We start from the raw sequence: 27,157 nt of genomic DNA on the forward strand, positions 1-27,157 counted from the left end.
GTCTAATAAATGTTTATCCAGAGAGAAAAAGATGTCACTTCTACAATATAAATAAATATGAGAGAAGGAACACATAGACTTGAATGCATTCAAAGCTCTTGAGGGCAATTTTTGATGACAGGAATGGAGTCAAGAATATGTAGACAGTGGGCATCTGAAATGGAAGTTGGGCCTCATCTATTGTTAGCTACTCCCAGACTTTGGAGATGGTGTTGCTTCTTACCTTTCCCATGCCAGGCCAAATGACCAGGAAGGATGAACAACTTGTATTGCATCACAGAGAGTTCCTTTTAAAGAGCGACACATTGACTTTCCCAAATTCCTGCAGAAGATGTGCTGCAGGAGACTCACCCCACCAAGAAGCGTATCTTGGCATTTGATTCATTTTGAGGAGGTGGCCCTCTTTGCCATCGTATTCACAGCCCTGGGGGTCAAGAAAGAGGATCCTGATATTGTTGGCTTCTCCTATGCCAAAGTCAAAGTGCTGAGTGTTTTCCTGAGCCAGCATTAAAGAGCCAGAGAACTTTTCAGAAGGTTCAGTGATCAGTGAGTGGTGCAGGATTTCTTCCCATTGTGGTTGAGTTTGATCCGGGCACACCACAGTAAAAACCAACCCAGCTTCCTATTTCATTGTGTGTTTGTCTGATGGTGACTCATACTGAGAGGTATGTTTATCCCAAACTGGCAGGAGCTGTGTATTCAAGGGCAAATTTTGTTAACAGTGGGGAGAGTGAATATTTGTTATGCATGACCTCTTTACTCTGAAACATTGTATTTGTGCTCAGACTGACATAATTAATGCTATTATGGTCCAGTGTCCCCTGGGGGTGGACCAGGGGTGAGTTTGTGTGTCCCTGTTGCAATCAAACAGGCTGGCTTGTTTGAATACTTGCATTTAACTATGAAGATCCTGGCTTTTTTAATACTTCTAAGGAAATTACTGTCTAGGACAGGGCTTCTCAAATTTCAGCTGGGATCAGAATCACGTGGAAGGCTTGTGAAAACACAGATTTCTGGGCCCTGCCATCAGAGTTTCTGATTCAGTGGGTCTGGGAGAAGGCCTGAGATTTGGCGTTTCTAACACTTCCCAGATAATGTTGATGTTCTTGATTCAGGGACCACACTTTGACACTGTGCAGGTAATCTGTGGTTTCTGTGGGTAAAATGACCAGCCCTACCAGTGGGTAACTCAAAATTTTTATATGAATTTTTATGAAGAGAAGCTACTTTGCTTCTTCATTCCCTTTTGCAAATTTCATCTTGCTCACCGTGCACAGATGGCAAAAAGAAGGTAAAGAACCTCACTGTCACTCTGGCGCTCCTGCAGGATGAAACAAAGCCATGTTTCATAATGAAGCAGACCTATGAGATCCCAGTGGCCAAGAAACTGCTGTCAGTGTATGATACTGGGAGCAAAGGTTGGCAGGAAGTTTAAGGTATTTTTTCATGGGGGTGAGTTGGGGCTCAGCATGACTTGGAGAAGGCAACATTAATTCAGAATGAAGGCACAGGTGTGCATATTCTGCAGGTGTCGTTCCTGTCTCCAAGACTTAGGTGAGCATGTTTACCTGGAATCGTAGAGCTGTTTGGAATTTTTGGGTAAAAGTTCATTAGCAACACAAAAATTAGCCAGGCATGGTGATGCATGCCTGTAGTCTCAGCTACTCAGGAAGCTGAGGTGGGAGGATGGCTTGAGCCCAGGAGGCAGAGGTTGCAGTGAGCTGAAATCACCATGCACTCCAGCCTGAGCAGTAGAGCCAGACCTTGTCTCAGAAAACAAACAAAAAAAAAAGTAAAAGAGTTCATCAGCTATCTTGGCTCACAAAGGCTACCACTCCCTCTTTAATCTTTGAGGAATTAAAATATGTTATTTAGGCTCAGAGTGTTTCATTTACTACCACTGTACAGTATTTACTGTTCATTTGGTGGAAGTAGATCATCATAAAGTCCTTTATCCTCCTTGTCTTTATGCTGAACAGGTGAGAAGAAGGAAGAAGAGGAGGGTTTGGTCCTGCTGTCTCAGGGGTGGCAGAGGTAGAAGAAAATCTGTGTGCAAGGGGATCTGTGCAGTTCAAACCCTTGTTGTTCAAGAGTCAACTGCATTCTGTCTATGTTCTAGTAGTCTTTATTTTTTCTTCTGTTTATTTCTGTTGTTCTCTATTTAAGAAAAGTGGGTCAGATACAGTGGCTTATACCTATAATCCCAGCACTTTGGAAGGCTGAAGCAGGCAGATCGCTTGAGCCTGGGAGTGTGAGACTCTGTCTCTACCAAAAAAAAAAAAAAAAAATCCCCCCCCCGCCAAAAAATTAGCCAGGCATGGTGGTGTGTGCCTGTATTCCCAGCTACTTAAGAGGCTGCAGTGGTGGGAGGATCATCTGAGCCTGGAAGTCGAGGCTGCGATGAGCCAAGGGCATACCATTGCACTCCAGCCCGGGCAATAGAGTGAGACCCTGTCTCAAAAAAAAAAAAAAAAAAAGAAAAGTGGATCGTAGGAAAAGGTGTCAAGGTTATTCCTCACTGGAGTGTCTGATGGGGAATGGGAGAGAAGGCTGAGTACTCCCTTCCTGGAAAAATGATAGGGGCTCTGGGTGCCCGGGTCCATGGAGGGTCTCGTAGTGACACATGAGCTAGGTGGGTATCCACCGGACTGCTGCCATATGCCACTTGAGGGACCCCTTCTGAATGGCCATCAAGGAGCAGTTTTAGGAGTGATGGTGATTGGAATCTGCAGGACGAGAGCCCAGTTATGCTGAGCACTATAAAGAAGGAGTGGATGCCCCTCTGTCCCTGCTTACCTGGAAAATGCTACCACTTCTGATATGTATAGAGGTCCTAGCCTAAAACTGAGAAATAGCAATGAGTTGTGGCAAAGGGCTTCTAGTAGTGGCCTGATCACATTACAATTTTCTTGAGGTCTCTTATCTGTGAGGCACTTCGAGAATAACCCGACACACTGAAAAGATCCTACCGTTAGTGGATGAATGGGTTAGCAGGTGTAGAGAGGGATGCTGATGGAGAATGCAAAATGGAGGGGACACCAGGTGATAGAAGGGGGATGAACAATCTTCTATGGAGGTTCTAAGGAAGGAAGGGCTACAGTCCCAAGAGAATCAGAAAAGGCTTTATGGAAAGGGGGCATTTAAGATTGGTATTTGAGGAGTTCTGTAGATTTCTTAATGTTGGGGATGGTGTTTGATTCAACTTGTATTCATTACACAGTGTCTGCTCCATAGTAAGCACTCACTGAATGTTGAATGAACTAACAAGTGAATGAATGAGGTGTATGGGTTGGGGAGATTATTCTTATTTGGGAAATGTTTTTTAAGAATCTAATATGAGATAAGCCATCTAGATATAGCAACAAATAAAATGCAGTTCTTGACTGGAAAGCACTCACTTTCTAGCAAGAAATGGACACACATAGATAAGTCATTATGATACAATGTGAAATGTACCCAAAGGGGAACTATGAAAGTCATATGGGACTGCAGGACAGAAAGTGATTAATGCTGTTGGGTGGTCACGGAAGACTGGGCTTTGAAGGATGAACAGGAATAGTGGATAAAAAGAGGATTGAGAGAAAGGGACTCACATGGGTAAAACAGAAGGAATAAAGTATGGCTGCTGTCTGAGGAGATGCAAGCAGCTCAGTTTAGCCTTTTGGCCACGTGATACAGCAGTGGACATAAGGAGAGGTAAGTGGGGAACTTCGTGGGTCACATGGAACTAAGGATGATTAGAACTGGGGTCAGACATATGGATGCCCCGAAAATCAGGCAGGTGACCTGAGTGGAGCCTGGGGCAAACTAGAGAGCATGGCCCTCCCTAAAGGGAAGAGTTACTTTGTCCTTCATCCTAGGTCCCACAGAGGGGTGCAGGTCAAGTTGCCAGGCCTTCCAGTTTTCAAGAGCAGCTGGAAATAGGGATTTTAATGTAAAATCTCCAGATGTTTAAATGTTGACAAACGATTTCACTTTCTCTTTTAAAAATATTGTGTGTGGCCAGGAGCAGTGGGTCATGCCTGTAATTCCAACACTTTGGGAGGCTGAGGTGGGCGGATCACTTGAGGTCAGGAGTTCAAGACTAACCTGGGCAACATGGTGAAACCCCGTCTCTACTAAAACTACCAAAAAATTAGCCGGGCCTGGTGGTGCGTAACTGTAATTCCAGCTACTCGGGAGGCTGAGGCAGAAGAATCGCTTGAACCCAGGAGGTGGAGGTTGCAGTGAGCCGAGATCATGTCACCGCACTCCAGCCTGGGCGATAGAGTGAGACTCCTTCTGAAGAAAAAAGTATTTGTGTGGGCCAAACAAAACGTGTCTGTGGGTAGAACTCAGTCAAAGGGCCTCTCAGTGATGGTTTGTAGTTTAATGACATGTCCACCATGCCTACCCCAGGAAGAAACACACTTTTACACAGCAAGACCCAGGATTCATACACACATGCATATGAATGGCTGAAATAAAACTCACATGAAGCAATACTTACCTTTACTCTCTGCTATTTTATTTTCTTCTTTTTAAGTATGCTGGTGATGATCCATTAAACTTATTTTATGTTCCAGTGGTTCAAGACCCAAAGTCTGAAAAGCACTGGCTTAGACCTTCTATACTAACTACTTAAACTTTTATTGATGAAATAGAATAAGGTACTTCTGTGGGCAACCATGTTTCCATTCTGAGTACTCCTGTTATTGTGCTACTAGGTACGTTTGGGTTACGTTGAGTTTCTTCACTTGCAACTGGACAGGTTTTGACAAAAGAATGTCTGAATCTTTCATTTGCCACTTTATCGTTAACAGAAGTTGGCAGGAATTTGGTGTCATCTGTCTTGGGTGCTTGATACAATTAAGAACTAACCCAACTGCTAAATTCAGAGTAAAATACTGTTTGAATTCCAGCTGGAAGTCCAAAGAAAACCCTCGCAGAGCCCATGTCAGCTTTCAAGCCTGGTATTTCTGGAGTTGCTTTTTCAGTTGGGATTACTTTTCCCTACAAGTCTGCCTCTCCTCTTTGTGTTCACCATGCTCGCCTTGTGTCCTTGCTTTTGCCTCGCAGCCAGGGAGGGAGGAGCGAGATCAGGGCTGGGACCGTCTGTCATGTGTCATACCATCCCTCAGTGACCAGCTCTTCATCTACATTGTTGAGCATTACTTGCTGGATGGCATTCATTTTTGAAGTATAAGAGCTTTTCCAGAAAAAATATCATTTCAGCCAGGCACAGTGGCTCATGTCTGTAATCCTAGCACTTTGGGAGGCCAAGGCAGGTGGATTGCTTGAGGTGAGGAGTTTGAGACCAGCCTGGGCAACATGGTGAAACCCCATCTCTACTAAAAATTTAAAAATTAGCCAGGCATGGTGATGCATGCCTGTAATCCCAGCTAGTTGGAAGGCTGAGGCAGGAGAATTGCTTGGAACCCAGGAGGTGGAGGTTGCAGTGAGCTGAGATCGTGCTAGGCTGGACTCTAGCCTAGACGACAGAGCAAAACACTGTCTCAAAAAAAAAAAAAAAAAAGTGTGTGTGTATATATATATATATATATATATATATATATGATTTAAGGGCTTAGGAGAGAGTTCACCCCTCCCTCAGGAATGTCCAAAAGGTGAGTTGTCAGCAGGCCTTCCATGCAGCAGGAAAGGTTTAACCATTGCTTGGGTGCAGGGCATGTCTGTCATCACCCCTATCTTGATTTGGAAGCACCCTTGCAATATACAACAGGATTTAAAAAGCACTTGGACTTTTGCAACAAGAGCCCAGGAGTGGCTTCTTGCCATTGGAGAGAGTTGATATGATGGAGACACCCCCAGGGAAAGGCCATGCCTGCTATGAAAACCACACGACCACAGTGAGACAACACTAATACGGTAGTTTTGCATAATAAGTAGACAAAGAAGCCACCTACTAAACATGAATCAGGCAAGCAAGGCCAGCCAGAGAGTCGGCAGTCAGCATAGTACTTCCAGGTTGGGGGCCAGTGTGGTGCAAGATGACCAGGAGCAGCATTGGAGACGAGATTGGAAGGCACCTTGTTAACAGGGCCTCTGCCTTGCCTCTCCAGGGCACTGTTCTCATCTGAGTCGGGGGCAGCACCCTCTGAAGTTGTGCAGCCACAGCCTGCACCGCTTTACCCAGGGGTAGTGTGCTTCCAGGGAGCTGGTGCTGCAGTTGGTAGCAGGCAAATCCCGTCTCTACCACTTCCTGGAGGACATAGAGCCAAGCTCCTAACCTGTCTGAGAGTCAGGGTTCTTTTCAGTTAAAACAATACTGAGAACCTCCAATTTTGTCTTCACTTCGGGAGGTTTGATGAGTTATCTGGTGAGTTTGAGCATTGGAAAGAATTATTAGTAGATCACAACAAAAATAGGTAGTAAACATGATGGATTATTCATCAGGAGCTAGGCAAGTGGGAGAAAGGGAAACGATTAAATCTAAGAGAACAAAAACCATTGTGCAAGAAAGGGAATCTATTCATAGAAAGCACTACAGAATCTAGTAGAACAATAATTACATTCTCAAAGTGTAAACACTGACCATGGGTTTAACCAAAATTTGTCATATGGGCATATTGGTAAGAGCCGAATCCTCATCTGCAGAAACAGGATGTAAGTAGCTAATGGCTGAGTTGATATAAGCATAGTGTTAAGAAAAAACACCAAAAGTTGAGCACATTTGCCTAGAGGGGTTGGGAGGAGTGGGGCAGGCAATTACCATCATGCATTATAAGCATGTTTGTTTTTTTGGGTTTTTTAAACTTTTTTTTTTTCCTTATATAGACAGGGTCTTGCTACGTCACCCAAGCTCATCTCAAACTCTTGAACTCAAGCGATCCTACTGCCTTGTACTCCCAAAATGCTGGGATTACACGTGTGAGCCACTGCCCACACTTAACCTAAACTTTGACAAAAAATAAATAAATATGGGGTAAAAAACCCATACTTCCCACTCCATATCTTTATTGTTAGGGTTAATTTAAATGAAGTAGTGTGCAAAAACTTCAAATGTGGCCTGTGCCATGTGCTCAATAAATGTTAATGAAGGTCAGTTGGTCTGTGGAGTTTATTTAAGCATCAGAGCAGGAGCACAACCCAGATCCGCAGGAATGGCCCGAGGTGCCTTGCAGATAATGCAGGACTAAGAAGTAGGTGGTGAGAGGCTGGGCACAGTGACTCACGCCTGTAATCCCGGCACTTTGGGAGGTTGAGGCAGGTGGATCACCTGAGGTCAAGAGTTCGAGACCAGTCTGGCCAATGTGGCGAAGCCCTGTCTCTACTAAAAATACAAAAAAAAAAAAAAAAAAATTAGCGAGACGTGTTGGCATGCACCTGTAATCCCAGCTACTCGGGAGCCTGAGGCAGGAGAATGGCTTGAACACGGGAGGTAGAGGTTGCAGTGAGCCAAGATCGCGCCATTGCACTCCAGCCTGGGCAACAAGAGTGAAACTCCATCTCAAAGAAAAAAAAAAAAAAAAGGAGGTAGTGAGAATTAAATTTGTAACCAGAAGGAGAGACAGTGTTCAACTGTCTTCGGCTAGGATTTTCAGAGGCTGAACACCCTTTCCTATAGTATATATCCTTCTTTTTCTCACTTGCCCCTTGTGGTACAGTTGTCCTTCAGTTGCCTTGGTGGCTTTGTAAAATTATTCCTTAAAGCTTCAGGATTTTATAGGTTTGCCTAAAAAGTAAGTCGTGTTTATAAATGGGAGCTTTGCAACCAGTCTTCATGGGTTCGAATCCAGATCGCCTGTTTACTAATTGTGAATGGGAGCTTGGCAACCAGTCTTCATGGGTTTGAATCCAGCTCGCCTGTTTACTAATTATGCCACCTTGGGCAAGTCACTTAACCTCCTGTTGCCTGAGTTTCCTCATCAGAAAATAAGGACAATGATAGTACCAATTAATAGGGCTATCTTGAAAATTGAATCAATTAATCCACATAAAGCATTTAAAACAATACCTGGTCACCTATCGCCTCCCGGCACATAGCTCAGTAATTGCTATTCCTTCTGTTACTACTGTCATTCCTTTTGACTAAGTAAAATCAGGGCAATGTGTCCAATGAGCTGAAGTTTAGTAACAGATTAGTTTGGGGACCCCTGAAAGTAAGTAGAGCTGAGATAGGTGAGTCGAGGAACCCAGGAGGGTCCACTCCTTTCCACTGGACCATGTCTTCCAGCTTGCCTCAAGTAGAGCAATGCTTTGTCACCTTTGTCATGCCACAGTACTCCAGGACCATATCAGTGGCTTCCCGTGACCAGTAAGCTCTACTGTGCAGTGATAGAAATTCACCAAGGAACTTGACCTGTTGGGTTTTCGGTGCCAAGATCCCTTGGGCAAGTAAGCTAATGACACCGGTCTTTTTGTTGTGGAATGAAATGAGGTGGCTAATGATGCTTTGATGCAGGAATGTGTTGGCATCATATGAACAGTTGCAAAGTGTTTGAGGCTGGAAGCCATGTGTGCTCAGGAAGCCCACTGGAGGAAGCTGCCCACCTGCTCTGCAGCAGTCCCTGCTGGCTGTTCTACTCATCATGTCCTGTTCTGGGGACATGCCACTTAGCTTTTCCAAGGCTCTGGGGCCACCCAAACTCCTCCCCGCAGGTCAGGTCAGCTGGAAATTGTGCTATGTTGTGTGGCTCTCATTCAGAGAACTTAGCCAGGGTTGGTTTGAGACTGGTCCATCAACTCCTTCCTTCAGCTGTTTTTTTTTTTTTTCTTCCTGAGTCAGAGACTTAAATGAGTCTTTTATCTTTTGTCATCGGTTGAGTGGTATTGACATCATTCAAATTACCTAACTGATGGTAGATACTGTTGGTGAACCCAAGGTATTTTTCCGACTTTCAGTTTCACACAAAGACTGTTGCTCTGGAAAAGAGACAGAAAGCCAGGCTGGTATTCAAAACATGAACATATTGAACATGCATTTATAGAGTGCTGACTTTGTGCCCACAACTGTGCCAGACCCTGGGAATACAATGGCAGTTACCTTGTAATGGAGAAGACGGAAAAGAAAAAAGAAATAGAATGTTTAGACTATGGTAAATATAAAGAGAGGACACCGAGGTGGGGGTCGCAGGGAGACTGGCTTTAATGAGATAGTTCAGGGAGGAGTCTCAGAAGAGGTAACCTAGAAGCTTGAGGGTGCGACCAGAAGGAGGAGAGGGAGCTGGGCTTGCAAACAGCTGGGGAAGAGACTTCTGGGCAGGGAAAAGTATGCCTGGAGATCTTGAAGCAGCAAGAGCCAGAACTTGGGAGGATGTGGAGAGAGGATGTGAGAAGAGGCTGGAAGAGGTGGTGGGGCCAGAGGGCATCTTCCACAGGGGAGTGAGAGAAGGATTAGTGGAGTGATCTGTTTATATTATGCACTTAAAAGATCATTCTGGTGGTTGCACGGCAAAGGGATTGAACAAATGAGTTGACAGTCCACACTATTTCGTGTTTTTCTTTCTTCTTTCTTTTTTTGAGATGGAGTTTCACTCTTGTTGCCCAGACTGGAGTGCAATGGCACGATCTCAGCTCACTGCAATCTGTGCCTTCTGCGTTCAAGCGTTTCTCCTGCCTCAGCCTCCCAAGTAGCTGGGATTACAAGCGAACGCCACCATGCCCGGCTAATTTTGTATTTTTAGTAGAGACGGGGTTTGTCCATGTTGGTCAGGCTGGTCTCGAACTCCTGATCTCAGGTGATCCACCCACCTCGGCCTCCCAAAGTGCTGGGATTACAGACGTGAGCCACCATGCTTGGCCCACACTTGTGTTTTTCATAGCTGTGCCCTGAACCCCTCCTAGTGCCTTATTTTAGTGAGGGATCAATTACTTATAGGCATATCCTAATGTTTCTAGTTTTCCGGCAAATCTCTGGTGCTGACACTGGTGTTGACATTCCTCTAGGCAAGTTGTGTTTGTGAAACTCCCATGGGAGTGGGGCACTGGTCTGATGGTATCTTATTCAGATTTTTTATATGTCTTCTTATAGGCTCTTTCCTAAAAAGGTAGCAGAGATGAAATGATATTGAGGACATTTGTTGGAGTGGGGACGTGTTGGTGAAAAACATGTCTAATACTTTAGTGGGGAGAATTGCATTCATTAATAAGGTGTGAGTGGTGCAATCTCGGCTCACTGCAACCTCCACCTCCCGGGTTCAAGCGATTCTCCTGTCTCATCCTCCCCAGTAGCTGGGATTACTGGCGCCCACCACCTCGCCCGGCTAGTTTTTTGTATTTTTTTAGTAGAGACGGGGTTTCACTGTGTCAGCCAGGATGGTCGCGATCTCCTGACCTCGTGATCCGCCCGTCTCGGCCTCCCAAAGTGCTGGGATTACAGGCTTGAGCCACCGCGCCCGGCCAATTTTTGTATTTTTAGTAGAGACTGGGTTTCGCCATGTTGGCCAGACTGGCCTGGAACTCCTGACCTCAGGTGATCCACCCGCTTTGGCCTCCCAAAGTGCTGGGAGTACAGGCATGAGACACCACGTCTGGCCTATTTTCCAAGGGTTGGAAGGTTACATTTAGGAGTTCCATGGAGGGATTTAAAATTTTTTTCTTCCTCTCCCTTCTCCTCCCAGTCCCATGTTGGACTTTAACATATTTTTTCTTTGCAAGCAATAGTCTTCACGAAGTGCTTTGTTAAACTTTGGTAGATGATCTTTTATTCTCCACTCAAGCAGAGGCCGTTCTGAAGGTAAATAAGAGAATGATCAACCACCAGAGTTATGCTCCCTGTCACCTGGATGAATAGAAGAATACCTAGCAAGGTGACAGGTGTAGATTATATGTGTTTGCATTTTCTTGCAGAGGTTACACCCAGCAAAAGTAGGTCATACAGAGAGCTTGAATGAGCCTGAAGTTCAGGTCTGGGAGGAGTCAGGAACCTAGGTGTCTAGAGAGTAGTTCTAGAATGTGTAGTATCATGTCTGACATTGCACGTTGGATGCTGTGAACACAGGTCTCATGCTTTCATCTCCCAGTGGGTGTGCAGACACTGGAGAGACCCAGGTGAGGGCGGGTTTGTGTCTTTATTCACAATGCAAGAACAAGAGCGCCTTTTCAGAAAGGGTTCACATTCTTGTTTCTGAAATTTATAAGCACTTGAATGAAAAGCTTCACTCTGCAATTTGGAAGCAGTATAACCTTGGGCACAATGATGTGCAGGTTTAACAACCAGCTCTCCAGAGGGCAGGAAGAGGAAAGCCCTGATTTATAAAGTTTGACAATTTCCATGGTGTAAATGTTTCCACTGCAGCCAATTTCAAGCTGCCAAGGTGAAGTCAACCATACAGTTGGGAAGGGCTGGGCATAGTCTCCACTGCAAGGGTGAATGCCTTAAAATTTTATTTTCTTCTCCCCAGAAACCCCCTTAAGATTTTCGAAGTCCAATTTCTATATCTGTAGAATCAGTGTAATTGGGGTTGATGGGATCACAGGAGTTATTATCTTTAAATACCTTTTATAAATCGTGAAGTGCCACACATATATTAGCTTTTTTCATTAGTCTGTTTGAAATGCTGTTTTTAACTACTTAATGATTCTGAGTATGTCCTGCAAGTAGAAGCAGCCAGAAAGAAAAGTCAAGGACAGCTGGGAGACTTCCTGTGCTGGAGACAAATGGATTTGTGCCGCAGAGACACCTCAATCAATATCTTAGTTCTTTGGTTTTTGCTTTTCAAATTCCTCGGAGGTGTCTGGATTTGGAATTAGAGGGTAGAAGGTAATGGTGGTACCATGCTTAAACTAAACCCTGTCTTAAGACCCTAGGGTAATAGACTCTGACCCTCTCTCTTGTATTTCTGTAAATGGCTCAGATGGGACCACAATCCCTCCCACTCTCAGAATCAGGATGGATGTGGCTCTCTCGTGGTCCATAAAGATGTGATGTTCTGCCGGCGGAGTTCAGACTGAAGCCAATGCCCGTTTGTTAGGCTGGATTCATTTCTAAGTAGAATTGCTGGTGCAGGGATAATTTGAGATCCCTGGATGACCTTAAAAGGTTCAATCAAATTTCCGAAGGGATTTTTGTAATGCTTCAGAAATTCCTGCTCATACAGGTTAGTGACAGTCTTTCCTGACATTCAGCTGACATGGGCATCTGTGTGCCAGGCTGAGGCTGTGGGGCTCTGCCTTAGTCCATTTTGTGTTGCTAGAACAGAATATCACAGATTGGGTAATTTATAAAGAAACAGAATTTATTTCTTATGGTTCCTGAGGCTGGGAAGTCCAAGGTCAAGACATTTGTATCTGGCAAGGGCTTTCTTGTTGGCGTTATCCCATGATGGAGGCAGAAGGGCAAACTAGGGTGTGAGAGCCAGGATAGGGACTGAACTTTATCCTTTTATCAGCAACCTGCTCCTGTGATAACTCCCTCACTCCTGCTGTGACAGCACTAATCCATTCATGAGGGCAGAGCCTTTGTGACTGAAGCACCTCTTGAAGGTTCCCCTCTTAATGTTTACAATGGCAAGGAAATTTCAACATGATTTTGGAGGGGACATTGAAACCATAGCAGGATCCTAGGAGGATATGGCCTCACACTGTCTCTGCTACCACACTGGAAGGTTGGGCATGTATTCTTGGCCCCTTTTACAGTCTCAGGGAAGTTGAGGCATGTGTCAGGAAAGGCAGGACTGGGAATCCAGTCCCCTACTCCGAGGTCCCTTCTAATTGCAATTAGAGAGAAGAGGTGGGAGTTGTAGACAAATGGTTGATCATGGTCAGAGAAAGGCTAGGAGAGGTCAGAGAAGGGTGTAATTTCAGTGAGTCATCTCAATCAAAAGGTGTGTCAAAGGAGTCATGCTTTTAGGAGGAGGAGGAAAAGGCACCAAGCCAATTTTAAAATCCCTTTCTGAGATTAATCATCACATGGAGAAGGCAGGTGTAGCACATCAGGGCAAGTGCGCAAAGTGATTTATAAGGAGGAAATTTCCTGGCTGAATTACGATAATCCTAGTACCTCTTTGCCTTGGGGGAATCAGATTAACTGGATTTGAGCAGAGGCTGTTTCTATAATCAGGAGTCCAGCTGACGGTTGCTGACAGCATCTTCTATGTTTGGAGGAATAGCAAGGACCTATCACGTAGCCATGGAAAAGGCAAATCAAGTATCAGAATTATCAGATTTTTTTTTTTTTTTTTTTTGTCTAGGCAGAGTATCGCTCTGTTGCCCAGGCTGGTGTGCAGTGGTGTGATCTCAACTCACTGCAACCTCTGCCTCCTGGGTTCAAGCAATTCTCCTGCCTCAGCCTCTCTAGTAGCTGGGATTACAGGTGCCCGCCATCACGCCTGGCTAATTATTGTGTTTTTAGTAGAGATGAGGTTTCACCATATTGGCCAGGCTCTTCTCGAGCTCCCAACCTCAGGTGATCCGCCTGCTTTGGCCTCCCAAAGTGTTGGGATTACAGGCATGAGCCACCACGCCTGGCCAAGTATCAGGGTATCTTTTCTTTCTTTCTTTCTTTTTTTTTTTTTTTTTGAGATGGAGTCTTGCTCTGTCCCCAGGCTGGAGTGCGGTGGCACGATCTCAGCTTACTGCAGCCTCTGCCTCCCAGGTTCAAGTGGTTCTCCTGCCCCAGCCTCCTGAGTAGCTGGGATTACAGGTGCATGCCACCATATCCAGCTAATTTTTTGTAGTTTTAGTAGAAACGGGGTTTCACCACGTTGGCCAGGCTGGTTTCTAACTCCTAACCTCATGATCTGCCTACCTGGGCCTCCCAAAGTGCTGAGATTATAGACTTGAGCCACCACGCCCAGCCAGTGTCAGGGTATCTTAACTGGTGAAAGCCACAAGTGGCAGGGAAGCCCACCACCATACTGCTCATCCCCCGGGACTGTTTGTGCCAACTAACAATTCTGTTTACCGAACTCACATGGTATAAGAAAATGAGGTCGTGGAAGCCAATTTAAGAGAAGGATCATTTTGGACAACTAATGACAGGGTAACTGTGTGTGTAGCTTCAAGTAACTACCACTTGCCACAGCAGGAAATGGGCCTTTAGGTAAACTGCAAATTAAGCACTCTATGCATTTATTTAAACTGTTGAGTTTCTTGTTTTCTGGGCTTAATACTAGTGCTGGTCTAGCACAAAGAAAGGGAGTAGGAGGTGGGAGAGTGCACATCTCTGTGATATGTGTTTACAGTTTAGTGGGAACCAATGGGGTAGAAGCAGAGAAAATATTCTAGGTAATGAAGCAGTCTCTCTCAAATGTAGGCTGCCATGAGAATAGGACTCCTGTCTTTAAGCAGAAATCAACCTTACCATACAGAGGAGCATTTTAGGATTGCAAATCCAGACCAATCTCAACCAGAGAGAGATTTCCAATCCAGGCCTCAGCTCAGGCTGGAGGTGGCCGAGAGGGTCCTCCCAACGGCAGGTCGTGTTTCCTTGCTATCTCACCCTGACTCTGTACATGTTCTTCTGCCATAAATGGCTGCAGCCTGGAAGAATTTCTGTTTGTACTTCAAGCCTTGTTTCTCATCTGCGTATTGACTAGCAGGTGTTGCTTTTGGAATGATGACGCAGCTGGGCATTCACCAATTCTGAGCCATGTACCCAGGGCCTAGTGAGGACATTAGACCAGCTTGATTTCCTTCTATGCTAGATAATTTTTTCCTGTGGAAATCCCCTACACAGTGCTTCCAAATGTGGCCAGAGTAAAACTGTTCCTTCTTAGCTACATTTTCTTGGACAAAGTTTTTAACTCTTCTTAGCCTTGGTTTCCTCCTCTGCAAAACAGGAATTGTGCAACAGTCTCCCATACGGCAATCGTGACGCAGTTATTTTGATTGTGAGTAGCAATTAATTGTTACAGTGCCTGGAACATCGTTAAATATTCAGTACATTTTACTTGTTATAATAATGTAATAGTGTTCTGGAATGATTTATTGCAAACGTCAGAAGTTCAGGACCCTGGACCTTCACATGGGAGATGCCCCTATAGTGTTGTTAGGTGGTAACCCTATTTTCCCTAATCCAAACATTGAACTGAGAAGTACAGAGATGACAACTCAGGCTATTTGATATTTGAAATCAGAACTATTTCAGACATTTGGAGGAATTGACCATTGAGCTTGCAGTTTTGTAGGGCCAGGATTGTGAAGTAAAAGCAAAAGAAACACAAACCAAGAGAAACATTGGTGATGGTACAGATATTCAGTGCTGGAGGACATGGAGGAGAAGGAAATATTTTATCAATCTAAGCCAGCATGAAAGCTTCAGAGAAGCACCAGGACCTGGGCTACACCATATGGGTCAAGTTTGATTTGAACAGATGAGAAGAGAAACCACAGGAAGGGAGGTTATAATGGGAGTGAAGATGCTAGACCAGGAAGTGGTCAGAAGGCCTCGCTCAAGGGAGATTTATAAATTAATACAAATAAATAGTAGAGTATTTTAGTGCTTGGTCTCCAGGGTCGGACTGTCTGCGATCAAATCACTTAGCACAGGGATAAGTACTCAATAGAGGTGGTTCCTTCTTATACACCTAAAAAGCGGACGTGAGCCATGTTATTGAAGATCTCTGAAGTTAGGTGGAGAACTTTAAGCTTGAGGAGTTGGGACTGAGAGAGCTATTTGGAACTTCTGCTGTTGTTCTTTTTCTTTTTTTAAAATTATTATTTTAATTTTTTCTGAGGCTGAGTCTCACCCAGGCTGGAGTGCCGTGGCGTGATCTTGGTTCACTGCAACCTCCGCCTCCTGGGTTCAAGCGAATCTCCTGTCTCAGCCTCCCGAGTAGCTGGGATTACAGGCACCTGCCACCACACCCAGCTAATTTTTGTATTTTTAGTAGAGACAGAGTTTTGCCATGTTGGCCAGGCTGGTTTGGAACTCCTGACCTCAGTTGATCTGCCCACCCCAGCCTCCCAAAGTGCTGAGATTACAGGTGTGAGCCACCGTGCCCAGCCTTTGTTTTTCTTTTTAAAATAAGCTTTATTTTATTTTATTTATTTATTTTTTTGGAGACAGACTTTTGCTCTTGTGTCCCAGGGTGGAGTGCAATGGCACAATCTCGGCTCACTGCAACCTCTGCCTCCTGGGTTCAAACAATTCTCCTGCTTCAGCCTCCCGAGTAGCTGGGACTACAGGTGCATGCCACCATGCCCAGCTAATTTTTGTATTTTTAGTAGAGATGGGGTTTTACCATGTTGGCCAGGCTGGTCTTGAACTCCTGACCTTAAACGATCCACCCACCTTGGCCTCCCAAAGTGCTGGGATTACAGGCATGAGCCACCGTGCCCAGCTTATAAGCTTTATTTTCTTAAAACCATTTTAGATGAATAAAAAAAATTGAGAAGATAATACAGGTATTTCCTATATACTCAACACTTGGTTTCCCCTGTTAGTAACATTTTACGTTGGTATAATACATTTGTTATAGTTACTGGACCATATTGGCACACTGTTGTAAACTAAAGTCCACACTATTCAGATTTCCGTAGTTTTTACCTAATGTTCTTTCTCTGTTCTGGGATCCCATCCAGGATCCCACATTACGCTTAGTCATCACATCTCTGTAGGCTCCTCTTGGCTGTGATCATTTCTCAGACATTCTTTGTTTTTTATGATCTTTACAATTTTGAAGAGTAGTTGTCAGGTGTTTTTGTTTTGCAGAATGTCCCTCCATTTGGGATTTTTCTCATGATTTCATAAGGATTATGGGTTTTGTTTTGTTTTGTTTTGTTTTGTTTCTGGGAGGAAGACCACAGAGGGAAAGTGCCTGTTTTCATCACATCATATCAAAGGTACATTCTGTCAACGTGACTTATCACTGTTGATGTTTACCTTGCTCACGTGGCTGGGATATTGTCTGTCAGATTTCTCTATTGTAAAGTTAGTCGTTTTTTTCTTCCTATCCACACTGTACTCTATAGGAGGAGATCACTATGTACAGCCCACACTTAAGGAGTGGGGAGTTACGCTGCACCTCCCTGGGTAGAATACGCTTTGCTGGTTGCATTTGGAGAAAAAAGCCAGGGGCCAGGTGCGGTGGCCGGTGCGGTGGCTCACACCTGTAATCCCAACACTTTGGGAGGCAGAGCCGGGTAGATCCCGAGGTCAAGAGGTTGAGACCATCCTGGCCAACATGGTGAAACCCTGTCTCTACTAAAATACAAAAATTAGCTGAGCGTGGTGGTGCGTGCCTGTAGTCCCAGCTACTTGGGAGGCTGAGGCAGGGGAATCGCTTAAACCTGGGAGGTAGAGATTGCAGGGAGCCGAGATCATGCTGCTGCACTCCAGCCTGGTGACAGAGCAAAACTCAGTCTCAGAAAAAACAAACAAACAAACAAAAAAAACCAGGGCGTGGGAAATTTTCAGCAATCCAAGAAAAAGGAGTTGAGGGCCTGGGTTCATGGGACAGGAAAAGGGATGAGGCAAAGGGGATGTGAGGGTGGACAAAATTTGGTGGGAAATGAAAGAGAGGGTAGACTCAGGTTGAAGCACTGGTGATTAGGGGATTATTCTGGTATAAAGAGGTCTGGGTTAGAAGTCACTGCACTAGGTTGCCGCCAACTCTTTATTTCTTGGCTGCGCCACCTTGGGTGAGTCACTTCATTCCTCTGAGCCTCAGTTTGTCTGTTTCTAAGAAGGGGTTGATGGTACCTGTTCTTCCTACCCGAGAACTCCTGTGAGAGTGAAATGAGATAGAGCAGAGGAAAGGGTTTTGGAAGCCATCAAGCACCATGTTGTTCCAAAGGCTTATGGGTTAAGGAGTGATGGTGCAATGAGGAAGGAAGGGGGCTTGAGAGGGAGAATATGTATGTTACCTGCGATATACTGAATATTTCAGATGACCCAGAGCAAGCTGTAACTAAGAGTACTCTGGGCCGGGCGCGATGGCTTATGCCTGTAATCCCAGCACTTTGGGAGGCCGAGGCGGGCGTATCACAAGGTCAAGAGATCGAGACTATCCTGGCCAACATGGGGAAACTCCGTCTCTACTAAAAATACAAAAATTAGCTGGGCGTGGTGATGTGCGCCTATAGTCCCAGCTACTAGGGAGACTGAGGCAGAAGAACTGCTTGAATCCAGGAGGCAGAGGTTGCAGTGAGCTGACATCACACCACTGCATTCCAGCCTGGCGACAGAGCAAGACTCTGTCACAAAAAAAAAAAAAAGAAAAAAAAAAAAAAAGTACTCTGTCACAAGTTTGTGATATTTACCTGTTAGGAGATTTTTATTTCAAATGTGCTTTCCCAGATGTTCTGTTTCTGGCAGTCTAGTTCCACAGTCTGTTCCCCAGAGAGAGGTAGCTTGGGCAAGATGAGGCTAGTTCTGGATTTGAAAGAGGGACTCTGCTTAGCTTTGTGGACTTCCTCTTATGATCTGTCATGGCCTCTGCTTGACTGCACTGAAGATTACTGGAATTTCTGCAATGGTCTCATTCTCCCAGTCTCATTGCCTGAGATCGTTAATAGACATTCCAAAAGTAACACATCGAAAGTGGCATTTTTGCTTTCTGTCCTGCACTGGAGTTCAGAGACGTGGCTGATCTGCTTTGCTTGACTCTGAAAGACAGTGTGAAACTCCCCAGTAAGCGGTGCAATCGGCTGCTTTAGCTGAGTAGTGAGAATTCCTCCAAACTGGGTATTCTGCAGTGGAGGAATCCCATTACTTTTTCAGGCAAGTGGACTCTTGGCTCTTTGTAGGTATTTCCTCATTGTTCAGAGAGTATGCAGCCATGCTTTCGGTTTTTCGTTGTACAATCCTTATTTAGGCAACAAAAATGATGAGCCATGGAAGGTTTGAACTGTGTCTGCTCAAGTTCCAGGGTAAATCATTGACTACTTGGTAGAGGGGAAAGGGCTGGGAGCCTGAGTGCTAAGTGTGCCTCTGCCAGTAACTCCTGATGACTTTGGGCAAGGAATGTAAACTCTTTGCTCCTGAGTTTCCCTATCAATAAAATAAGTAGGGACCACTTGAGCCTTGAAAGATGGAACAGTCAAGTAAAAATTTGCAGCAGAGCCAGTTGGCAGATAAGGGGAAGTGCAGAACCAATGTCATGTCTGTATTGGAAATGACGCAGCATATTTCAAAATTGTAACATTAGATCAACAAACATACATTTGGTAATAACCAGACTGTCAAAGACAGTTATATAAAGTTAACCTCTTTATTCATTTTTGAAAAGGAGAGAGATTCCTTTCTTGACACTGACTTGAGTTGGGATGAAATAAGAACCGAATCTCTCTTGGTCTTTGGATTCTGTCCTTCTCTAGTAAGAAAAGCCGAATTCTTTACAAATGGGTTGTTCTGATGTGTCTGCCTAGGCTGTTGTATGAAGGAAAGGCAACTAAACACGGTCTAGTCTCTGGGTGAAAGCAAAGCAAGTCATCTCTGGGCATGGAGGACTTTGTGGTGTAATGTATATTTCCAAAGGGAAACTCTTGCAAAATGCAGATGCTGATCCCAGTTCTGACCTTGGTAGCTGGTGCCAGCATTGGCAGTGGCTCCTTTATTTGGACATAGAGAAAAGCCAAGAAATGAAATGATATTTTCCTTCCCTCATCATTACTCAGCATGACTGCCTTGCTTAGCAATAAGAAATTCAAGTGTTAAGAAAAACTACAGTGCATTTTCTTATCCAAAAATGCATTCTCCTGTATAGTCAAGAGATTCACTATGTTCTCATATTGTTGCTGAAGAGGATGGTCTTTTGAATTACTTTTGAAATTCTAGCTCTTCTCTGCAGCTGGCATATTCATATTGTCTGAATTCTAAAGGGAAATATAGCTCTTAAATTGGAGTATGCGTAAGAATCACCTGAGTAGTTTACTAAAAAGGTAGATGCCTGACTCCCACTCCTAGTCACTGGGGCTGAAGAACCTGCCTTTTTAATACATGGTACAGAAGGTTCTGATCAGGGGGATCCATACAGTTGCCTTGTGTGTTACCACCTGGGTGCCATGCTCAGTTATCAAAAACCTTATTGCTATGTGTTTACATGCCAAGCTCTAGCTGCTGCTTTTATAACGGCACTTGAACTTGCCATATAAATTAAAGGTATAATAATAATACTTATAAATAATAATTATTTTTGACTTACAACAATTTTCTGATTTTTACAAACTTTATGGAAGGAGCATGAACTTGGCAGTCAGAAAGGCCTGGGTGTGGATCTTTCAGCTTCCTCTGCTTCTTGGGCAGGTTGTTCAACTTCTCTGCGGCTCTGTTTCCTTATCTGTCAACTGTCAAATGGGAACAGTATTACTCACTTCACTGAGAGAAAGAGGTGGTGAGGATGAAATAAAGTGGCTTATGTAAACACCCTGCACTATGTGTGGCATTTAGTAGATGCCAATAAATACCACTTGTCTTCTTTCTTATAGGAAGCAGGAATTAACTTAAAAAACACAAGGACTTAAAGCAGATATTTTTAGGAAAACTTTTTTTTTTTTTTTTTTTTTTTTTTTTGAGACAAAGACTCGCTGTTGTCCTCCAGGCTGGAGTGCAATGGTGTGATCTCAGCTCACTGCAACCTCCGCCTCCCGTGTTCAAGCGATTCTCCTGCCTCAGCTTCCTGAGTAGCTGGGATTACAGGCACCTGCCACCACGCCCGACTAATTTTTGTATTTTTAGTAGGGACCGGGTTTCACCATGTTAGCCAGGCTGGTCTTGAACTCCTGACCTCAGGTGATCCACCCACCTGGGCCTCCCAAAGCGCTGGGATTACAGGCATGAGCCACCACGCCCAGCCAAGAAAACTTTTTTTTTTTTTTTTAATGTGCAAGGGATAGGTTTTTTGGCCTTGATATGCATCACTTTAAAAGTCAGTCATTGTTTAGAGATCTTGAGAGCATGTCCCTCCTTAATTCCTTTAGATAATAACTGAGTTATGTTGTAAATACAGGTTTTCAAGAGAGATCCCAGGGGGTAGATATGGAATTGCAGGTGAATTGCAACCGTGGTATCTTTGTGGCCATTCCCAGGGTCCATTGCAGAGAACACAGATCAGGTGTTCCACCTGAAACTACACCTGCTCCTAGTCAGAATCTCACAAGAAGAACCTTGTTTCTCAGAAGTTAGCCAATAATGGATTATTTGGACTATCTTGTTCAAACTCTTGCCAGGCGAAATGAGAACACTGCTGAGGTCTGAGAGAAACAGTGAACTGTTATATTGTGGTATACAGCGAGCTCCTTGTTGTAAGGTGTTTCCTAAACTGAGTTTCAGCAGTATCTGCCCACATCTGCCCCCTGCTCAACCTGGTTTTACCTTTGGAGAGAAAAATCATCTTTGTGTTGGTTGATTAATTTTAGGTTCAATGTTCTTGTCCCATGTCATTCCTTGCTCATGTCATTCTTGCTCATGTCATTCCCTAAGGAGTATGTTTTTATATATCACCATGATGTTCCTGCTTCTGAGGCTCCACATCAAAAAGGGAATTTGGTAGCAAACACTGCCTATCTGCATTCTCTAGCTGGAGAAACTGCAAGTTAAATGAAAACTCTTGGTGAGCTCAAAGCCACAAGTGTCCCCTCACTGCCTTATCTCCAGGCCTTTGTAAAGGGGAGGCTGTACATCCCAGTCCCAGCGCTGGGCAGTCACAGTAACTTCTAGTCTCTGAAGGCCACACTCTGGAAACTATGAGTATTCTTTTAGTATTCTCTTAGTATCCTTGTAAGCCCCATCATGTGATGTTAGGGTCTGAAAAGACCCTATAAATCCCCTGGGCCAATCCTCTTTGTTTTATGGGAAAGGAAACTGAGGTTCAGAGAGATCCATGTTGTTCCTAGTTTATTTTTTAAAAATTTACTGCCTGCAGTGTGTGTATCAGACACTATGCACATAATGGGAGGCTTATCATAGGCCCACAACAGATTGGATGAATTGCCATTTATGATCAGGAATGACCCTCTGGTAAAGCAGGCTAGAAACTGTCCAGCACACGCTAATTAATGAGTAAAGAAACATTTACTGAGCACCTTTGGTGCCTGAACATTCTGCTATGTCCCAAGAAGCTGGGAGAAGGAGGGAGAAATACAACTGGTGAGACAAAAAGGATAAACTTTAAGAAATGGTCCCCATCTTCGAGGACTTACAGTCCACAGTGAACTCCTGCTGAAGGTGCCTTCTAAATCAATATAAAGACATATTACAAATCCACATTACAAAATATTGAACTAAGCAAGATTGTGTATTCAATAGTTCAATGATGTCATCGCAGAGAAGTCTGGGAGGAAGGGAGAAGACGGCAGGCTCCACTGAGGAACACGCCTGGTGTTTTCTCCCCTGGACTGTTAAAGCCACGACTGTCTTACGGGTCTTTGTGTCTCCAGGATTGTGGCTTGGAGGGGCTGCCCCGTTCACCCTGTCGAATCAATCTCTGTGACTCGTTTGACACCAAAATTACAGAGATACCATGATGACCCCTTTTGCAGGAATGGTCTCTACTCACCTGGATCTTTTGTTGATTTTCTTTCAGTGGCGCACCCTCAGGACCCTCACCACCCATCAGAGAAGCCTGTCATTCACTGCCATAAATGTGGGGAGCCTTGCAAGGGTGAAGTGCTTCGGGTCCAGACCAAACATTTCCACATCAAGTGTTTCACCTGCAAAGGTATGGTGCCTCCAGCTTCGTGGCTCAGTGGCATGCCATGGTCAGGGCTCGCCTTGGGTCCAGCCCATCCCCTTAACTCCACATCGGGTCACTGGATGATAAGTGAATGCCCTGAGAAGCCCTGACATCATTTACTGCCAGTTTGGGATTCAGTTAGACTCTAGGGCGAGAACGAGTCCTGCTAAAACCAGTGATTCATGGGCCTTTGGGTGCTCACCGAGGTCCCTTCTCCTGGAAGAAGGGACTAACACTGAGAAAGAGCAATAAAAATACACTTCTGTGGTTTTTGCCTTCTTTTTCTTTTTCTCTGAAATGAGGAACTCCTACTACAAAGTAGCTTGTCCCAATATCCATTAGTTATAGGAGGCTTGGAAAACTTGCAAGATTGGGTGCCAAGTCACTGGCTCCTCTGTGTGTGTGTGTGTGTGTGTGTGTGTGTGTATTGAGAATTGAGAATTAAGCAAGAACACTCGGGAGACCTCCAAGCAGAAAAAGACCTCCCATCCAAGAAGCTACCAGTTTGGTGTTGATTTCCATTAACAAGCCTACCTTTTGGGGTTTACAAAGATTGGCATCTTTGTATGAAATACGCCAACCTGTTATTTCAGAGCCAGGGCGTGGCCAACTGGGGAAGAAAAGGAAGAAGAATGGTTTTGTGTGTTTGTTTGATAAATAGGTTACTTGGGCTGAGGGCATGTCCGGGTAGCTCAAGATGTGGTTCAAGGATGTCAGAGAAGGAAGGCAGACGAGACTCGGAGAGCACTCTGTAAATTTACTCTGTGCCCTGCTTGGGGTAAGCACCCTCATTCCTATGCCCTGCCTGGAAGCACCTTCATTTCTGGAAACTGTGTTTTGTTTTGAGTGTCTTACATCACAAAGACTCAGCATTGTCATCCTAAGCCATCCATCCACGGCCAGGGAGGCTCTCAGGTAGATTCCAGTCTTCCTAGTGACTACGAAATACATGAATAAAGGAGGAGGGAGCGCTTTCCTGGAGTCCACAGCTGTTCCTTACACTGAAGGTAAAGTTTTCAGAAGAAAGAATGCTAGCATGTGTAGCTAGGGCAAGAAGGTGGAAAGAGGGAAGGGTATGAGCTTAACTGCCTCAAATGAGCTCAGTGCTCAATGCATGACATGCGTTACAAATGCTGTGTCCATATCTCAGAGAGGGATTATTTAATCCTCCTGAAAACCCCTGTGAGTAAGTATGATAAACCCCAGTTTTCACCCAACCCAAGTTGGCTATGAGGAAATATCAAGGTTACACCCAGGGTGCTGTGCTGTCACGTTGTGTGGCTTGAGTCCTGCCTTGCCATTAAGCAGCTGATTGCGGACAAGTTACTTGTCTCTCTGTGGCTCAGTGTCCTTATCTGTAAAATAAAGAGACTAGACCATATGAAACTTACATCATCCCAGGTCTGAAGTTTGCAGATTCCATATACCAGATAAGTGTATATTAATATAGACCCCCAATCAGAGCTTCTTAGTGGGTAGGTCAGAGAAAAAATGTTTTCTGGTTATATCCAGTTTAGCTAACTTGGAGTCAGCATTGTATTTTTATTGTTTCTCATAAATGTATTGCAACATGACTCAAAGGATAGATTTGGTGTGAAATAAATACAATCCATAAACGACTGCAGTCACGTATATATTTTATTTTATGTATTCTATTTTATTATTTATTTATTTATTTGAGATGGAGTCTCGCTCTGTTGCCAGGCTAGAGTGCAGTGGTGCGATCTCAGCTCACTGCAACCTCTGCCTCCTGGGTTCAAGCAATTCTCCTGGCTTAGCCTCCCAAGTAGCTGGGATTACAGGCACCCACCACCACGCCCAGCTAATTTTTGTGGTTTTTTGTTTTGTCTTGTTTTGTTTTTTAGTAGAGACGGGGTTTCATCATGTTGGCCAGGCTGGTCTTGGACTCCTAATCTCAAGGGATTCTCCTGCCTCAGCATCCCAAAGTGCTGGGATTACAGGTGTGAGCCACCACACCCAGCTCTCTATTTTATATTTCTACTTGAAAGTATGGAGTAGTAGACTCAGATCTGGGCACTCACTGTTCAATACATCGAGGTGTTAGAATAGACATTCATTTATCCCCTGTGGGGTGAAAGCTCCCTTGCTTTTTTTCTCCTTTAGTTTAATTCTAAGGACCAAATGTAAATTCCTCATCTTGGAAAGTTGTATCATATATCTTGTTTCATGCTATAAATGTGTTCTTGAAAAGTCGAGTTTTTGTTTAAATTAAATTCCATTTTAAGAATACTTGCTATTTGTAGGAATTATTTTTCAATTTAACAAAATGTTACTAAAATAAATGAGTCAGTCATCTATCCTTATATATTTGTATTTTCTCACACTTAATCTGGCAATGGCTACTATTATGTGTCCCAACGTTCTGGAATCATCCTTTTCTTTAATATCTGGAGAAAGTGGTTTAGGTTCCCTGTGCCTTATACCGTAGGGAGTCCGTGACTTTTCCCAAGGTTCTAGAGCAGCACTGTCATCACTGTTGTAAATGTGAGAAGTCTTGCAAGGGTGAAGTGCTTCAGGCAGAAATATCATGTAAGCTGGCACACGTTTCCCTGTGTGACAAACCTGCACTTCCTGCACATGCACCCCAAAACTTAAAAAATAAATAAATTTTTAAAAATGCAAGCCACTTGTATAATTCTAAATATTCTAATAGCCATATTGAAAAGGTTGAAAGGGAAAGGTGTAGTTCTCATTAATATGTTTTATTTAACCCTATCCAAAATATTATTTCAATAAGTAATATAAAAAGTATTGAGATACTTGACATTCTTTTTTTAAATACTACCTTAACACATCTCAATTTAGACTAGAACATTTCTTTTTGTTTTTTTTTTTTTTTTGCTTTGCTTTGTTTTATTTGTTTGATACAGAGTCTCACTCTGTTGCCAGGCTGGAGTGCAATGGCGTGATCTTGGCTCACTGCAGCCTCCGCCTCCCGTGTTCAAGGGATTCTCCTGCCTCAGCCTCCTGAGTAGCTGGGACTACAGGTGTGCACCTCCACACTCAGCTAATTTTTGTTTTTTGTTTTTTGTTTTTTTTTTTTAGTAGAGACAAGTTTTCACTATGTTGGCCAGGATGGTCTCTATCTCTTGACCTTGTGATCTGCCTGCCTCAGCCTCCCAAAGCCCTGGGATTACAGGCGTCAGCCACTGCACCTGGCCGCACATTCTTTTTTTTTTTAGATGGAGTTTCACTCTTGTCACCCAGGCTGGAGTGCAATGGAGTGATCTTGGCTCACTGCAACCTCTACCTTCTGGATTCAAGCGATTCTCCTACCTCAGCATCCCTAGTAGCTGGAGTTACAGGGTTGTGACACCACACCCAGCTAATTTTTTTCTGTATTATTTGTAGACACAGGGTTTTACCACGTTGACCAGGCTGGTCTTGAACTCCTGACCTCAGGTGATCCGCCCACCTTGGCCTCCCAAAGTGCTGGGATTACAGGCATGAGCCACCGTGCCCGGCCTGGACTAGACACATTTCAAACGGTCAGTAGCCACATGTGGTTAGTGGCTACTGTACTGGACAGCACAGTTCTAAAGATTCCTCGAGGTATGCATTCCTGTGGTTCCCTCACTCCAAATTCTTGCCAGTTTCAAAGTCTTGGTCTCCTCCTGTGAGTGCTGTGCCTTTTTCATTGCTTCATCCCACACAGTTTTCCTCTCTCTCCTCTTCCATAGTACCACTACCCCAAGGCAGCTCTTTTCAGCAGCAGACTTAATTAAGGTCTGGGCTAATGGTGGGAGGTCACAGCACAGAATAGGCACCAACTGCCCTCGTATTCTCAAGCCATCTCTGACATGAGACATTTCTCATTAGCAAGAGCCTTTTCTTTTCTTTTCATTTCTTTTCTTTTTGTTTTTCTTTTCTTTCTTCCTTTCCTTTTCTTCCCTTCTCATTCCATTCTATTCCTTTCCTTTTCCTTCCTTCCCTTCCCTTCCTTTCCTTTCCTACTTTTCTTTCATTCTTTCGTTTCCTTCTTTCATTTCTTTCCTTCATTCTAGAGCAGTTTTAGGTTTATGGGAAAATTGATCAGAAAGTACAAGCCAGGGCCATTTTTCAGACTTATTCCAAACCTCATCTGCACCATCTTGACAGGGCTTGCTCTCTCTCCAAAGACCCTTCTCTCTCCAAAGACCCTTCTGCTCCATCCTAATCAGATCAGGACACTGAATTTCCTTGGCATCTTTACTTCTTATAAATCCCAGCAGAAATAGCCATCTTTTCCCTGAGGAATGCTGTCTTCCTCCTAGCCCAAGTGACCCAATTGCAGCCAAGTCCTAAAACAACAGTTTCGTTTTCTTCTGTTTCACCGAGAGTTGCGATGTTCAGGTACTGAGCTGATGTCCCAGGACAGAGGATTTTGGGTGGGGAGCATGTGCCAAAACAAGCCTGGGCTTTTGGTCAAGACCTGGCTGAGTGCACAGGAGGCACATTCCAGTTCTGACTGTGACCTTGAGTCCAGCCAAGCTTTCTCCCTGGAATTCCCTTCCCTCCCTCCCACCTGCCTCGCCTTCACACATCTACCTTGTAGACAAAGCCTTCTGTTTCTTGAGTTGGGGCAGAGGCTGATTTCC

At 44.3% G+C, this 27,157-nt stretch overlaps 1 protein-coding gene across 2 annotated transcripts in view; it reads left to right on the forward strand.

Moving 5' to 3' along the window:
* LOC108580473 (translation initiation factor IF-2-like) overlaps positions 1 to 22,503 on the forward strand; it is a 228,230-nt gene extending 205,727 nt beyond the window's left edge. Inside the window, exon 4 of one of the 2 annotated variants that reach the window (XM_031652581.1) lies at positions 22,410 to 22,503. The gene's annotated coding sequence lies outside the window, so the exon portion shown is untranslated. The remainder of the gene's footprint in view (positions 1 to 22,409) is intronic. The other variant, XM_031652583.1, reaches the window with a different exon arrangement.
* The last annotated feature ends 4,654 nt before the right edge of the window (positions 22,504 to 27,157 follow it).

Source organism: Papio anubis, chromosome 11, assembly GCF_008728515.1.
Source record: "Papio anubis isolate 15944 chromosome 11, Panubis1.0, whole genome shotgun sequence".
Lineage (NCBI taxonomy): Eukaryota > Metazoa > Chordata > Mammalia > Primates > Cercopithecidae > Papio > Papio anubis.